Source organism: Strix aluco, chromosome 6 (assembly GCF_031877795.1).
Source record: "Strix aluco isolate bStrAlu1 chromosome 6, bStrAlu1.hap1, whole genome shotgun sequence".
NCBI classification, from domain to species: Eukaryota; Metazoa; Chordata; class Aves; order Strigiformes; family Strigidae; genus Strix; species Strix aluco.
Window position 1 is genome coordinate 27,556,553 of NC_133936.1, and position 17,825 is coordinate 27,574,377.

Below are 17,825 nucleotides of genomic sequence, written 5' to 3' on the forward strand. Positions count from 1 at the left end.
CTGACCACCCTCGCAGGATGAAGGTTTTCTCTTAACTCGTAAAGCGAATTTCCTGTGTTGGAGTATTTCAAATGACGTTCCTGAAGCACGTTGCTTTCAAAGGTCAGAAGAGTGTCAGATGGAAGAGGACACTCACCCGGCAAAGCGCAGTCGTCACTCACTCGGCGGTACCGAGTGACATATAAAAGCTGTACTACTGAGAGCTTTTAGAACTGGATGTGGTACATTCATTTAACAGTTCTTTATGTATAGGGGTCAAGTGGAGGATACTTTCTTTACCATATTTTCTAGCCTTTATACAATTCCTGATGCTTCCCAGCAGTTCAAAATGATCTTCAGGTGAGATGATGTTTCTGCTGGTTATCAGGCCGTTAGCCTGTCATTCTGTCACTGTGGCCACTGAATAACTTCAACATGCCTGGGACAGCATTATAAATATGAAGGTAATATTTCATAACATCAGTGTCAAGTCCTGTAAGCTCACCACTTGCATGACATTCTGTTTCTTTTTTCCACTAAAGATTTCATAAAAATTTGAGAAAGAAAATACATTATTTCCCTCAACCAAACTGGCAGAATACCACTAAATAAAAGTGAACAGCTCTCAGCTTGTTTAAAGGTCCTTAATTTTCTTTTTTGATCCATCTTACACCATTTTATCTCAGGGGCATCTGTTCCTGATTTACTCCAACAGCCCAGAAGGAGGATCAGACCCACTAATTCCACAAGAGCGGCTGTGGCACGGCTGTGTCCAGCCACAGCTGCCCTAACGCACAGAGTCAAGTGCATCTGATTTCTTTGTTTTACTGGGCAGAATATTAAAGCTTTCCTGAACAGCAGTATTTAAAGCAAGTGAACTATGCGAAATCTCTCCCCTCAACTGCTATTACACAGCTTGCAACCTTTCATTCAGGAGATTAAGTTTGCATCTCTTCGCATTATCTCTTTGTAATTGGAAAACTTTCGTTTTGACAGAGACAATGTGGCAGCCTCCCTGCGAGCCTCGCTACAAGCCAGTGCTGAGTGCCATCTGGAGAACTGATGCCGAAGTCAAGCAACAACATCCTGTCATATTTTATCTGGAACTTTGCAACAGAACAACTAATAACATCTTAAGCTTCATTTGTCTGGCTCTCTCATGCTCTTGGCAGAGGTCATAACCAGTAGTGGCTTTGCTGATTTGCTGCATCGAAACTAATTAGGTTACAGTGCTCACTGACAGAGCCTCTCACAATGGCATAAAGGCTTCCAGCTTTAACTTTACTCATTATGTCAAAGTAAAGTTTAAAACTCATAAAACTTGCACCTGTATCAGCTTCCCAGTCATAAACTTTAACATCTATTAATGGTGCTTATTCAGCTTGACAGAGCTATCAGTCCCTTAACTTCATTTTTCCCTTCCTTCTTTAAAAGTGCTGCTGGTAAGAAGCGGGGCTCATGGCATGAAAACGCATGCCTAACGTTGCAGATAGAGATTTTCAAGTCCCTCTTGGCTTTTTGCATTCTTTACAGCAACAAGAACGCCCTGAACTGACTCGATGTGGTTTGTAAGTGAATGCACTGAAGCTGCCTCCTGTTTGCCTCTGAAGAAAACTTGGTGTATGTGACCTTTTTACCGTACTTATTGGAAATCTACCTTTTTACCAGACACTTTCACAGTTTGTCTTACTGAATGAGTCAGTTTTAAAAATCTGAGTAAATTTAAGATAACCGTTGCACAAGGTTAAAATTAGGGCAATGCTCAGGGTAAAAGCCAGGGCACATCTTAACGGCTCTTAATTCAAGTGAGAAACCAGCAGGAAAGAAGATTTCTGTCTGCAGAGAGGGAAAAAAGAGAAGTAAGGTTTAACAGTTTCCTGCTTAAATGTTGTAAAACATGTCAGCAGGGGGCTGTGGCAGTAAGAAGAATTGTGCTTTCTCACAGCAGGAAAGTGGCACTTCACTAGACTGGCTACATTGATTATCAAGATGAGGCCGTCTTAAAGAGCAGGCACAGCACTTGAATGTATTATAATGTGTGGGAGATTCATGATTAAAAAAGACAGCACTGTGTATTTGCTCTAAGACTTTCCACCTGCTACTGCTTGCAGGGGCTACAGTAGTGGTGAGAGCTCATGCAACTTTATTTTTTGCTCTCGTCTAATGAAAGTATCAGCTGAATCCTAGGGATTGCTGTCAGTTTTGGACTGCACCTTGTAGAAAGCCTGGATTTTGTAGGATATTAATGTCAGATCATCTGTGTTTGAGAAAGACATTAGGAGTGTGTGAGAACGAGGGTTAAATAAGTTATTTATTTATTTAATCATTCCTATGCTCAAAGTGATTACCCTGCTGTTATTTAATATTCTTGCACTTCCTATTTATTTATTCCTTAGGTTTTTTTGCATAAGGAAAACACCACAAAATTCTGGAACTTCTAGTGCTCTTATCTGAGATAAAGGCTTTGCATTACATTAAATTATGAATTCCAGTTTACAGCATCGTAAGTAAGACTGCTCCTTTAGACTTGGCTGATTCCTCTTGATAAATAATTCTCTGCTCTACCAAATCTTCTTACTCTTTCTGTCTTACTTAATGTATTTCGTGCATTATAAAAAAAGTATGGAAATTTTTTGAGCAATGCACATCCATTCCAGTGTCATAAAATGGAACATATGCTGTTCACCCCCAGGAGCATTTCCAGTTGGGAGTTGTATCTTTCTGAACATGGATGTACATCAATGGTTGTGACAAACAGTGTGAAGGAGTCTTATATGCTAATGGACAGATGTGAAGAAATCAGATCTGGAATATCATGTTCATATTGGGATACTTAATTAACTGAAGAGGCTGAATATTTAACAAGGAAAAGTTACTACATGGTTAATGATCTGGATGGATTGCTTTCAGAAAGAAGGCTAACCTAGGCAAAATATGTAGGTTGACAATGCAGTGTTTAAGGAGATTAGAGCTGTCTGAGTCAACAGATATTTGAGGAGGTTCAGATCCCCAACACACTATGCGTGTATACACATTTATTGCTTTACCGCCTTCATTTCAGATTCCTTGTGATAACAAAGTTAATCATGTGCATAAATATGTGCAGGAGTACAGCCTAATGACGGAGAGGAATTAGTTAGCATGTCATACACTACTCCAATTAAGAAATAGAAATTAAAGGAAAGAAAATTAAGACTGAAAATCAGGAGAGCCCTTATCACAGAAGATGTCAGGCTATGAACTGTTTTCTGTGGCTGATGAGTGAAGTTTCATTATTTGGCTCTTAAGACCAAAACAAAGCAACCAAATTGTTAGTAAAAACAGAAGAGCAAACAACACACCCTAAATGAGTTAGGCATTCGCCGACTGTAGCCTTTGCATCCATGTGTGTCTCCAGACTGACGTTTTGCAGCAATCAGAACAAAAGCAATATCTTATTATATGCACTTGATAGGAGCTACAGGTACAGATCATTTAGTCTTTTACAAATATACACAGGGTGTTAGGCAGCCACAGGGCAGTACAGCAGCTAGAACTTCTGATTTGGGAATTTACCATAAGCTAGTAATCCTCACTGTCCCTAGCTTGAAGTATTTTTTTATTATTATTTGATTTAGGAAACTTAAAATTCTGAGACTGCTCTCTTGGGACAGAAAAATGAGCTGAGAGAGACCACCATGGATAAATAAATATACCCTTATTTGCATACATGCCATAATATCACTGAGGAGTCAGCAAAAAAAACCCCAACTTGGCTGTTGTATACTTATTTTGTGGATTTTTAAAAATGGACTTTTAAATAGGAATGATGCAACACAAACCAAAACTCTGCATACAGCTTAAATTTTGAAAATATGCTTTCAGAAGATAGGCATATTTCATTTCCTATTTTTCTTACACTGCTCCTCTGAAATATGAGCTTTAAAACTGCTTACCTCAGGGAAAAGGGTGTTGACTAAATTTTCTTACCACATTAGAGGCGTTTGTTGTGGCAAAACATAAGGGAAGCTGGGTGAGACTACTGCCCATCGCTCACGCCTGCTTCTAGAGCGGGAGTGCTGTGAGGACCATGTGTTACAGCTGCTTTGTCCTATGAGGTAGCTTAAAGCGGGACATAATCCAGCCATAAATTCACAACAAAGAATCCCCTGCTGTAGAGGAACGCTGCTGGATATAAATGTGCCACAGTCAATCTGTGCAGAGACGTAAAAGCATGTTGGAAAAGCGGGAGTGGGACTGGGGCGCAGTGGGATTAGGCTGCTCCCCGACACCACTGCTGCGTGGGCAGCGGGGTGCTCCTGCTGCCAGTGTGCATGGGACTGCGCCCTAGCTCAGCCTGCCCAGAGCTGCCCTCTCTGCTCCAGTGAGGGCTAAAGTGACCATGGGAGGGAACGGCCTGCTGAAAGACTAAAGGTCTGGAAACTGAGAGGCTCCTAATCCACCTGCCATTTCCCTTGAGTTCTCATGTTACACAGGAACAACTCTTCCCATCATTTATGCAGTATATGCCAAAGATGTGTGCCAAAACTCGCCTCTTTCAGAAATGTCTTTGTAACTCCCAGGTTTTCAGTCATATGAACAGAGAAATGGATTTAAGCCCTGTAAAGCTGTAGTGAAGCCAAGTTCTTCAGATCGTTGTCCTTCATGGTGGAGAGTTAGTTATTAATTAACATACATCTTTAGATTAAGAAAAACCCCAAACATTAAGAAGCTGACAGTGGTTACAGTTTGGATGCCACAAAGCAGATCCAGACAGGAGTAGCTGTTACTGATAGAATAGCAGAGGGCAATCAAAATGGAACTGAGAAGTAGAGCTGTGATTTAGACTTCAGGGTCTGAGGATGGAGATCATCAGGTTCCCTCCAAGACAGCTGTAGCCACCTTCTGTTTCTTGTTTTGCTAAGCTGCTTCTCCACAGTTGGAGATGGGTGCTGAAAAGACATCGCCAGTACTCAGCCTCTCTGTCAAAAGTGGAGCTGTCGCCAGCATTGTGCAAACTTGATCTGGCCTCTGAGCATGCTAAATCATGTTTGTTCTATGCTGATAATTTTCAGTGTATTTATCTGCCTTCTAAAGTCTGTGTGGATTGCATTTTGTTGAGGGATATCTCTGGAAGCAGGTGTGACAGGGAGTTACTGGACAATACAGGGTTCAGTGGTAGAGCAAGAGAGGCCCTCGTGGTTCCCCCTGAGTTCATGGCATGCTCATACAAGCTAGGTTAATGTGGAAGTTTCACGCCTCTTACAGGACTTCTGACTGCAGTGAATCTTCTAAACCCACTCAGATAACACCATTATACACTGAAGAACATATTAACAATCTATTTAAATGCAACACATTTTGTTTGCAAATGTATTTGTTCCATAGTCTGTTGACATGGTTTAGCATCTTGTCAGCAGTGTTCAGAGTTCAGTATTTTCCCAAGCTCAGTGAGCACAAGCTTTTCCTTTAGCTAGCATGTTGCAGAGGTGTGCTCTACTAAAAAAGACAATGGTCCTACAGCCTGAGTAAGGAGAGGTAGTTCAGATTGCTAACAGTGCCAGAAATAGAGAGGCATATCTGCTGCATACCTTCTCCTGTAGGATTTTAAAGAGATCTGAAATAAGCATCAGCTAAGCCAGCCTATCTCTTGCTTTGAGGGAATGTGATGTCTCCATATGTTTTTATGTTCCAAACAGAGAGTGCTGCAGCCCGTAAGACTTATCTGACTCAGGTCCTGTGGCTTAAATAGGAGAGCCAGGTGCTTGGTGAAGGGAGGCATTTTTTTAGCTCCTGGCATTTCTAATAAAGACCCAATTGTTTCAAAACCTCTTGCAGAGGGTTTGTCTTTGGAGGAGGATTATTCTTTACCTCTGCTGTAGATTAGCTGCCAGCCAGCTTCTAGACCTGTGAAGAGACAGAGTTCAGTTGGTCTGTTCATAATACGGAAAGTTACTGGCAAGGTAGTGGCACCAAGGATTCTGTTGGGAGCCGGAGCACAGCACCCCTCTCTGCCCATATAACCGTCACTCTTATCAGGTGAAAGCATTAGTTCCTATATTTTGCAGTACAATACGCTGCATTCTCAAAGGCCTTCCTCTGGGCAGCTGGAGGGCAAAGGAAAGGGCTTTTTCTCTTTGTTTCTGCCTCCTGATTAATTTAAAAAGTAACTTGCATCCTCTTTCAACCTTCAGTTCCTTTTAGTTGCTCTCCCTCTATGGAATTAGTTGATAAGTCCTAGAAGTAAAGGCCATTGTGAATTTTGCTGGTGGTCTTTCTGCCTGCATGAGAGGAGGCAGGAGAGGCAGGTCTGAAGTTTTCACTGTTTCTCCTTTAATTTTCTCTTGCAATGAAAAAGAATCAGAAGACTAAACCAAATTAATCTGGTTTAGGGGTACACTGAGGAATTATATCATAGGTAAATCCATGCTAGACCCACTTAAATGCCCTTTATGTTGAGAAATAAAGTTGCAGCCTGCTGCTTAAAGCTCTGTCTGCAATTGCCTTCATTTTCCTGTGTGTCCCTCTAACACAAGAGCACACTGACAAAAATATGGAAGGGAGCCACATATTTTGCCTTCAAAAGGCAAGTGTAAATGTTGTCATAGCAACACAGGAAAGCAGAATGCTACTTTATAAAGGTGGTGGTGGGGAAATGAGGGAGGGAGGGAGAATCGGGTTTACAGAACACGCAAAAAATGACAGTTCTAGGATGAGTAAATGAAGAGAAATTTGTCATGTGACATCTTCAGCTAGTTGCAGGAAAGTTTGTTTGTGTCTGAAACACAAGCAATTCCAGTGAACTAGTTAACATACCTAAACAAGTCAGCATCTTTTAATCTACTGTGTTTTCTGTGACAGAAAACCTGATAAACTGGTGGTCAGACAGACCCTGAGCTTACCAAGGTCTGTTATTGGAAAAAGAGAGTGATGACTCACAATATCTTTCATTTTTATAAGCAGCTTGTGACATCCTACAGCATCGTCAAGATTTGAAAGATTCCACTGAAACTGCTGGATATTAGATATTATAAAGAGAGAGAGCTAGGAGGGCAGATGTTGGCATATCTATCTCACACTAGACCCTTTGGTTGTGCAGCCTTTTCTTTTGCTTGTGTCTCATCTGGTGATGTAGAAGATGTCCCATTCTGGTGTCCCAAAGGCTGAGTTTGTACTAGTTTTGTCACGGAATTGAATAAAAATGGTTTCAGTAAGAAAAAGGAAAACCAGGAAGGGACAATCAAATAAATACATTGTAACAACATTAAAAATATTCCTCCACAATTTTGTTCTTATCCAGTAAGAAAAAGCTGTGCTTATTTTCAAAACACAGTTCAAATTCTCTTACTACTTTAAATTATCTTACTACTTTAAATGTTTTGTGTACATCTGTTTGTGTAGGTGGTGCATCAGGGTGCTGCAGACTTGAAAAGCCGCTGTCGACAAACCCAAGGAGACAAGAAAGAGCCCACGGCCCTTTAGTGATTGACAGATTCAGTCACTTAAGTGCTGAGCCCAAAGCTGAAGCCTGAGCAGGGTCTGCTTTACAGAACTATGTGAATGCCATTGGAAACTTTTGTCATTTTAGCTTGTCATTTAAAAATATCCTCCATCTGAGGACAATTCATTCCCAGGACTTTATATAACATGCAAAGTACTGTGAAGGGAATATTTTTAATGTATCTGCAGTTTGCTTTAGTATCATAGAGTGAGAAGAATGTCTTAATTAGCTTGCTTCCCCCCATTCCTGTAGCCTCTACTATAGATACAGATGATACTCTTCAAGAGGGAACAGAAGGTTGCATTTTCATTTGGAGTTGGCAAGTGGCACATCATTTCCAGATTTATGAAGGTGAAAAGCTGTATAAAAATAGAGAAATTTCTATCTGCCATATTTACAAGAATAAAATGCTGTTGCTAAATGCCTTGGGGGGAAAAAAAAAATGTCTATGTAAAGAAATCTTTCAGGCAGCTTTTGCATTTGCCTGTATTTCTTTCTGATGGATTTCTGCAGGTCATAGATCCTTTTAAAACAACAGTTGTAAAAGAGATCCTCAAGAATCTCTCTAGACCCTCCTCTTCTTGCGCTCTTCAAAGGCCAGTCTCTCCCTAAGTAACATAATCACAGAAGTAGGGAAACAAAGTTGCCAGAAGCCAGGGTACTGCAGGTGTTTTGGCTAGAACAGCCTGCCATTTCCTCTCTCACTCTGCATGTATCGGCCTAAGGTGGTGATGGCTGAAGATCAAAAGAGTAATACCGAAACAAAACTAACACAATGAAAGCCAAGTGCAAAAGTAACAGCACAGTGGTCTTCTCAGTCTCTTGCGTAAACATGACGATGGCTGTAAAACTACATTGTGTAAGAAGTCAGAAGCTCTGTTCACCTAGCAGAAAAGAACCAGGTTCCCTACTGAGTCAAGAATTTACTCTCCCCCTTTTTTTCCTATATAAAAAAAATCACTTTTTTTCACAAGCAGTAAAATACATTGAGGGAATTAATTTTTACTTGATTATTGTCTAGTGTGGCCAGATGCCAGTCTGTAAGCCTGTCCTGGATCATAAACACAAAGAAGGTATTAGTATCACACCCACCTGCCGTGAGTCTAGCCACAGCACCCTTCAGAGCACCTTATTTGCCATGTTCGGTGGTCCTGGATGCACACAGCTGGGGAACATGCAAACCTAGTGACCAGACAGGTACTGCAGCTCTAAGCCAGTTTTCATAGCAGAGTACAGACCTGGAAAGCCTTTCTCTCCTAAGTCACCCTATCACAACAGTGTTGGTGGGTTCCCAGGTCAATCCTAATTGAATTCCTGTACACATAAATAAGCTGAAACCGGTGCTCCCTCTCTCACCAGGACATTCCTGGTTCTGAACTCCTGATTTGTAGTTATTTCTAATGAGAAACCTTGCTCACATTTTAAACGCTTGCAAGCCCCTTTGGGTAAGTGCAGATCTGAAGCATCTTGGGTTGGTCCCTGCTTGGGGGAGTTAGAAATACAGCCATGGGGGGAGACTTTCTGACACTTTCTCAGGTAGGAAAAAAAAAAAAATAATAAAACAAGGAGAAATTAGAAACAAAACAACCCTCTGCTGCTCCCTCTGCTCTAGCCTCAGATTGTCCCACTTGGTTTCCATTTAAACATTGAGCAAGGCTGTAAGTTATTTAATATGAACTATTTAGTTCCCCAGATTTTACAGTATTGAACTTTGCAATTATAAATTTTGACCAGGGTTTGTATTGGTTTATTGTTAATTCTAAATCTTGTGCAGGGCAGTAGATTATTTTAAAAGCTCTTTAAAACAAAGAAGGGGGTTCTTTTAAGAGCACTGGAAAGGGAGTCACACCAATCTTAAGGATTTTTTTAAGAATGCCACCTTGGGTTCCCAACCTACAGCCATGTGCAGGTAGGTAAGGGCTTCTATCAGAAAACCTAGATATATGCATGTATGTTTATGACTTTGGAAACATGATCATGTCAAGGGAATGTGTCTCTTCAAGAAACTCAGTTTAAAAATATTTCTAAAATTGCTAAGAAAACTAATCTTAGAACCAAATTGTGAGGCTGAAGCAAAGAAAAGCAAGATTGTTATATACAGCACCCAATGGAGGGGTAAATTCCCAGGCCGTGTAAAGCAAACACATGTTAATGCTGCTCATTGCTTGTGGGAAATGAGTGCTCTGACCACTCGAGCAGACTGTGCTGTCTGTTCTCCTGTACTCCCAGTTGCCACGTGGCCCCACAGCCCATCTGGACTACCAGCACAGCTCAGCGAGGCACTGAACCATTGGGAGCCTTGCATGAACCAGAGGGACAGAGCACTGGAGGAACTACAGCCCTGTTTGCAGCTCGGCAGCTCTCGCAGCCGTCAGCCAGCCTCTCTGGGCAGAATGAACGACAGAAAATCCACTCCTGCCCCATTAGCTACATGAGTCTTAATTGCTTTCTCTTGTAGAGATACCAAATATCTTTGTAAACAGCATGTTCAGATTGTTACGTGCAAACGTACATGTGATACCTTTATAAAATATGCAAAATATGATGTGCCGGGCTATGATCTGATCTGCGTGTGTATTTGAAAGCCTTTTCCATGCTTTAGTTCGGGTACTGAACATTTCTGACTGTTTGAGGCAAACAGAGCCAATCTGTCACCACGATTCACTACCAGCACATCTGATAAGTATGACTTAACTTGCAGCAGGCTTGTATGTTTTTAAAGCACTTGCCTGCTTCGCAGTTAGCAAATTACTGCGGGGCAAAGCAAACACAAAAGGAGATAACAAAAGGAATGATGGATTTGATCACATTACAGAGGAAGTGGGATGATGAAGAGATTGCTTTACCTAGCTCAGACACCTGGAAAGCAGAGTGTGTCTCAGCTGCATCAGAAGAAGTGTGATCCAGAAGCCCCATGCTGTGCACAGGCACTGTAACAAGAGGCTGTCATCACATACTGTCCCACATTCCCTTTTATATGGATTTCCCTGATTAAGTTTCTGTTTTGACAGCTTTTGAACAGTAACACCTTTCTCTTTTTGCCTCTGAATTTCCTCCCTCAAAAGGTGCAAATTACGGTTTTATGGTGGCCTGTTAGAGGTGCAAATAAGCACAACATAGTTAAACTGGGAAGTCTTGAAGTAGTAAAATATCGGGGCTGAATCCCGTTGAAAGATAATATGTATATATTGATGAGCTGGGGCTAAATGGTGGTAAATACATGTGTGAATTTTTTTCTTTTAGTGTGAAGTTCTGCATTTGCACAGCCTGGGAACTTGGTAATGCCAAGGATGGGGAAGGCATGAGCAACTTGAAGATGGTTAAATTCTGGGAATGAAACAGCTTTTGGTTGCAATTGCTACAAGAAAATAATTTCTGTGTCCTTGCTTCACTTGGCTAGGGCCAAGTAAATGCCTTGCAGTATAAAAGGTCTGACTCTCGTTACTTGCTTCTGAACTCACTTTGACTTCTCATTCTTAGTATTATAGAAATTCTGTGCCTGGTTCAAGCAGCACCACTTGTACCTCCTGTTATATGGAACAGAAAACCACTTCCTTGACCACAACTTATTGCTAGCTGTTTATCACAAGCACACATCAAGCTATCATTACTGTACTGCAACTTCTTGGTGCTAAAGGCAGAAAAAGAGAAGCAGAACCACATTTTCTTCTGTATTTTCTTTAAAGACTATCATGGAAATAGGCTAAAAGAAATTTATGAGTTTGTGCAGCTTTGTTTCTATATCTTCACATTATCAAAACTAAATCAATACTGGCTAGAATTCCATAAGAATCCATACATTTTGATCCACACTATCTTAGAGACAAACAGTCCAACACGACACATTCAGTTACATGCTATACATGCTATTTTCACTTGCATGGAGACAGAAAAAACCCCACCTTTCAGAGTAAAACTCTTGATGTTTAGCTGCAAGTGAAAGGGAACATCTGTTCTGGATTGAAAGGAACACCTTCTCTTCCATTTCGACAGCAAGAACAGCAAGAGTTTCTTTTGTTACAGAGTTAAAAAGGGCTGCTTCACCCACACCTTGAAAAAGTAGGGCCTTTCTGTTATATGCCTGCTGGAGAGCTGAAGGGAGCCTGGTTGAAAAGGAAAGTTCATCAACCTATTTTTTTATATTTTTGAATCACTGGAGTATGCGTTTTACCTTGATTTTTATTGGAAAGTTTAACATCTTATTAGAACACCTGAAAGAATTGTAAAACTGTATGAAAATGGGCAAAATCGCAGGCACATGAACCTTTCTTTTGGTTCAGTTTAGGTTCATGCTTGCGTGCTTGAACACAGGTCTGTTTTCACCTGCTATTTCTGACTGGTCTAACAAAAGATACTGGCTCTGCCTGAAAACAAACCCTGCTTCTCCTGAGTTAGCAGACTATTATGGCTGATTTTAACACCATTACTACTACAGGAGTTTTATTACAGGGCTATAAAGGCCTTTCTGTGGCATTGGGGTGTTTTTCCCTACTAAGAGTGGGACATCCATGGGGCTGAGGTTGAGTTAATTGTATGCAGAAGCCTTTTAAGCTTCCAGTGTAACCACACAGGGAGTTTCCGCAAGCAAAAGCTGCTGCTTGAAGCTTAGCAAAATAAAGCTGTGAGTGAAGAAAAAAAATCCACATCATGTATTTTAAGAGTTCCTTCCTATTTCTAGTATATACATGATATACAACATATATCAGGCTTCCTTTTAAAAGAAGGGTGTGTTTTTACCATGTACAGTTACAAATATAACTCAGCCACAATATATTACTATTTACTTCCGTCATTTAATTCAGCATTTTGCAACAGTTCTGCATACTCCCATATACAGTTATTTCAGTGAAATATGAGCTTCAGCGGTTAACTGGAATCCTTTAGATATTTTTAAGATTCACACTTCTTTTTCTCTTCAAAATGCTGAATGGAAAAATAAGCGCCAGGCTATGTTTAAAATTCAAGTTTAAAAATCCAAATAATGTAAAGTAAATTAAAAGTTAGAATTTTAACACTGTATATTTGATTGTATCAATTTAACATTACTGTAGCAGAAGTGAAGTATGAAAGATTAACTCTGCAGAAACATGCAATCATACACGTGTGATGCAGCCAAATGAACAGTTTGCAGTAGAAAACCTCAAATATCCCAAATCTTTTGAATTAACAAAGGATTACTTGTGTTCGATTGTTTTTATTTTCTCTCCCTTGCTTAATAAACTTCAGTTCATCACTTCATAGAGATCAGATACAAGTCGGGCGAAATGGTTGGTCGTTTTGATAAGGATGCATTTCTGTGAGCAGAGATGTCCCAGCTGACATGCTTTTAGAGAGCAAATTCTGTTGGGTCCCCTAGCTTGGAAACTGTTATTTAATTCTTCTCTTTTCTTCATTTTAAGTCTGTCTTGAGTAAGCTACTTCTGCAGCCTGACACACACTTGCAGTGCCACCAGGTTACAGAGCATCACGTGACATAATACATTTTGACACATCCAGACATAATGCAATGCACATGTCACAAGAAATAAAGGAAAGCAGAGGCATTTAATTTTTCTTCTCCTCGATGGACTTGTAAATATCCACAGGTGGTTGAGTCTTTCCTCTTATATGCCCCCATTCTCGCTAAGGGATTAGAGAAGCTGAGGGTAGCCATGAGCAACGGCAGGCTGTCGGACATCCTGTGTGACTGCTGTGTTTTTACAGTAGTAACATTTGTACAGCCCAGCAAGCCCTGTCACGCATATTTAACTGGGTGCCACACAGCTGTATGCATTGCATTAGACCGAGGTTACATGATGAGTTTTCCTCCTTTGGGTTCCTGATGCAGAAGTCAGACAGGCCACGTCCATACTGATTTTCAGCTCCCCTCTGTAGAGAGCCGTGGCTGCGGTAAGGCCAAGCAGGCACTGCTACAACTGGCACCCGGCAGACAAGTTGCCACTGCCCTTGCTGGATGCAGCAACGTCTTTGGGCACATCTGTGGCTCTGTCGAAGGTGTCCTGAGGCATTACTGGGACGGCGGGAAGGAGAGAGGCATGGGGCAGGTGCAATTTAGTTGCTTGCCCATCTATGCTGCCCCAACCAATAAAGTTGTAGTCTCAGTACTGTATGTTGCTTCCTGATGTGTAACAAAATCAACAGGAGTGTGTTAAGATGGAAAACCTCTAAACACTTTTTTCCCTTCAGGTACCAAGCATTACTTAAAGATGAGAGCCAGAGGTGAGAAGTGCCAGATAGGTGCACTGCAGTATTATTCTCTTTAGTACATGAAGTGAGGCAAAATAAAACTTTGCCAACATTTGAAACTGATTACTGACTTTACAAGTGCTGGCAATATAAAAGAAATCATACTGTAAAGGAGTATGAGTTTGTTTCTTACTGAACACACCAATATTGGGGGGTGGGGGTGTGGGGGAGGAGCTTTTTCATCAGCTTTGAAGGCAGATAGCACAACTAACAGCATGACCAGTAGCCAAATGATTTACTCTACTTTCCTTTCACTGTCTGGGTACTGAGATACAAAGTTGCATTTATCGGCAAGTGGAGTTGACAAATTTTGTTCTTAGACAGCTGCGCTGAAGCAGAACACAGTGGGAAAGCAGTCCCTGCTGCAGCTCTGTGCCTCCTCCAGTCCTCTCCAGTCATCTCAGTAGTTCCCTTCCATGCAAGCCAACAATTGTCACACTTTCCACTTAAATATGTATATGTGCAATAATAAAGACTGTTGTCTTTTTCAGACTGAAGGCTTGCCTGCTAATGCTGCCTGATCAATGCCTTCCTACAGCTTCCTGCTGCAGATGCAAGCATGCAGTGCTGCGTGCACAGACACCGAGACAGTTTAATTCATGAGATTGATACCATGCCTGAATCATATGGAAATTCTTTTTTTAGGTGGTGGCTTTGCTGTTTGCTTCGTTTTAAAGGCAGAATAAGACAAACATATTGATTGCTACCCAATGAATGACATTTGCTCAACTGTGCAATTGTCAGGGAGATTTTTTTATTGCAAGAAGTGATATTTCAGCATTGTATCCCAGATCCATTTGTCATTAAATTTTACAGTTTATCCTTCAGCAATAAGTCAATCACTTAAACTGGAGAGAAAGGATAAGATTTTCACTGGGATTGAGATGCTGAGTTGTGATTCCAGGTTGAGAGTTGAGGGTTGTAAATTACTTCATGTCAAATAGCTTAGAGATTTTGAAAGTTTTTTGAAGTCTTTTCTTCTCTTTTATTCCATAAAGAGAATCTTGTTATTTGTTTGAATTATTTTTTTTAAAGCTTTATTTTCCCGGGAGCTGGCTGGGTGCCTAATTTTCAGGTAAATTTGTTTTTAACCCAAATTTTTAATCAACTGCTGTAGAGATGTTAAACTACAGATTCAGAACAGAAGATAGGTAGTTACCCTAACCACTTCTCTCAAACAGGTTTTGATATTTTTCTTGGAAACATAATTCACTTGGTCTGGTTGGTTTTTGTACATTTGGGGGAAAAAAAGATTTCATGTCCATATATACAAGTGTTGGCGTAAGCAAACACTGCACCCTGTGTGTTTGCCTGTTGCTGAACTAAGGACATTGTCCTGAGGTTAATGGACTCCGAGTCCTTCCCTCAGATGTTATCAGCTCCACTGCAGTTATTTGAGTTGCAGGGAAGAGATGTGATGCTCTTCTCTTGAGAGCTCAGATAGCAGATCTGCTTGCTCACCACTCCTGCTGGTTTGTGGTGCCAAGCTTATCTGTACAAATAAACTCATCAGTACAGGCACAGTGAAGCTATGAAACAGTCACTTCTGCATTTTTCTGTGTTGTCAGGTTTGCATACACACATATGTATGTGCTCACAAAATAAGCCCTACTGTAGTTAGGATAACCTTTAACGAGAGGCATAGGGAATGTTCATCAGTCATTTCCATATTCTTCTGCCTCCAGTCTGCTGTTGATTTGAGCTAGGCAAACAGTTTTATTCTACATGATTAAATGTTTCAAAGATACTGCAGGGGAAGGAAGAAAATATTATATGCTTTGAAGGTAATTTTAGTAATAAATTCAAACCAGCTCAAGTAATTTCATTGAAGAAAGAGAACTAGTCAACAGAAATGCTGTAATCATTATGAAAGCCTGATGAACAACCCGTAGGCACAGGAAAACTTACCCAACTAAATATAAAACTTTGGAAACAAAGTTTTGGAAACACTCAGGACAAGGACAGTTCCTGCAGAAAGGATTTTCTTTTTACAGAGGAAGTAACATCATCCTGTAAATCTCTGCTCTGCTTTCAGAGATGTTTCCCATATGGAACTGAAGACATTTTAATTTCTATATGTCCTGAGATAATTCCTCTGCCTCTGATCCTGTAACAATCCAGGATATCAGATACAACACAGCCAAATGTTAGATGGGATGTTTATACATTTCTGTCTTGTGAAATACTTCGAGGGAACTTTTATCTAGCAAGTCCCTTTGCTCCCAAAGCATTTCAATTTAATTTAGCATACCAACTTCTTTCTGGATTAAAGTCTTTTCTACATTACTCAAGGAAACATTTCAAAGCTCATAAATACAATTTTATAAAATTTGTGCTTTCAAAACTATATCACAAAAGTAATCACAAAGTATATCAGAAGTAAAGCATGACACAACCTTTGGGATTTTGCCAGCAAATTTATTAGCTTAAATAATTATAGAACATTTTTGTAGAAAACTACGTTTTGAATGATGAAATGTGAACACCAACACTATAATCTTCAGTCATAAGGTAGATGATCTTTGCAAGGTTTTAGAAGAAATCAATGCCTGTCAAATTTTAAATGAAACAACTAATTCACTGTGCTTGATCTATAGATCTAATATGAACTGGTAAATAGTTTTGAACAAACCTGCAAAACTGCTCATGAAAAAGAAGGTAAACATAAAAAGATGTGCAGTTGCAGTTCATAAAGTGAAAAAGTCATTCTTTTATTTCTAAAAGAGATTCTGGGCTAATATCAGATTTGCTAATTTGGTAACAGATCTGAGCTATTCCTGTGACTCTTATTTTAGGAAAAGAGTTTTATATTTTGATGGACAGTGTCACAGCTGTTGAGATAAAAAAATAAAAGTCTTCCACATCCAGTTTTAACAGTTTGTCCAATGGGAATCAGAAAGATGGGACAGTCATCTTTCTGATATCAATCAGAAAGACTGATAGTCATATGAGGATACTGGGGATAAGGTGACATTTAAACAAATGGAGACGAACGATTGCTGTGATGATAGCTTCCCATTAGGCAGCTGTAGAAGTCTAGTGCCTGGCACATGGTGTCAAAAGATTAATTTGAATTTTGAATATCCAAAATCAAACAGGCTCAAAGATAAGAATTAACATTAGATAACTATACAGCATAGGTGTTTTTCAACACTGAAATCTGGAGCAAGCTCTTACTTTCACCAGAGCTCTTTTCAAGAATGTAAGAATCATCCTCATGCAATAAGATTCACAGCCATAAAGAAATCAGCACAAAACCTAATAATTAAATGGTCATAATTCATACATTGAGACCAAACAGTGATAAAATTCTCCACTAACCAAGGAGTGAATTTCTCACCAATCTGTGCTCTTTTAGAAGGAATCAGAGCATGTCCAAATGTTTCCTGGAACCTTTTCCTGCTTCATATGCTGCTTTGTACTTTGAGAGGAGCCTGTCATCTCCACTGCCTTTTTATTTAGGCAGTCACTGAGAAAATGAGAGCAGTAACTCCAAACCCAATAATTTCATTTTTCAGTCATTGATCTGTTTATTCATTTATCTTCTGCTCTTGACCTTGAGATGTCTTTCAATAGTATGTGTTTCTTAAAAGGGGGATGCTGCAGGTGTATTGGTCCCAGTGCAGATTCCTCTCCAAGAACAGAGAAGCCCCAGGGGTGTAAATGGCAAAGACTTCCCCTTTCTGTAGAAGCATCTGGTTTCTCCACAGATTCCTGAGGCAGTTCTGTTGGTGGCCCTGGAGCTGCCCTTGGGCCTGTCATGTGATTAAGCTGCAGATGGTTGTCTGGGCACCTTTAGTCTCCCAGTTACAATTTCTGTTACTGTATCCCAGATTCTGAGAAATTTAAACGCTTTGGAAAAGAAGATACGGTTCAATTTGCTTTCAAGATATCTATTTTGTTAAAATAAATAAGTAAACTAAAGGCTGCAGTTATATTCTTCTTAACAGGATTTCAGGAGCTGACCCACTGAGGCCAAAGGAGGTACAGCCACATTTAGCACATGGAAGAGATGACATCAACAGGGAGAGTTAAGCCATGTTCAAGTTCTGTGTGCTTCCCTTTGTGTCAGACATGTGATATGCCCTGTCCAAACTGTGCTGTGCAGGAGAGTGAGGGT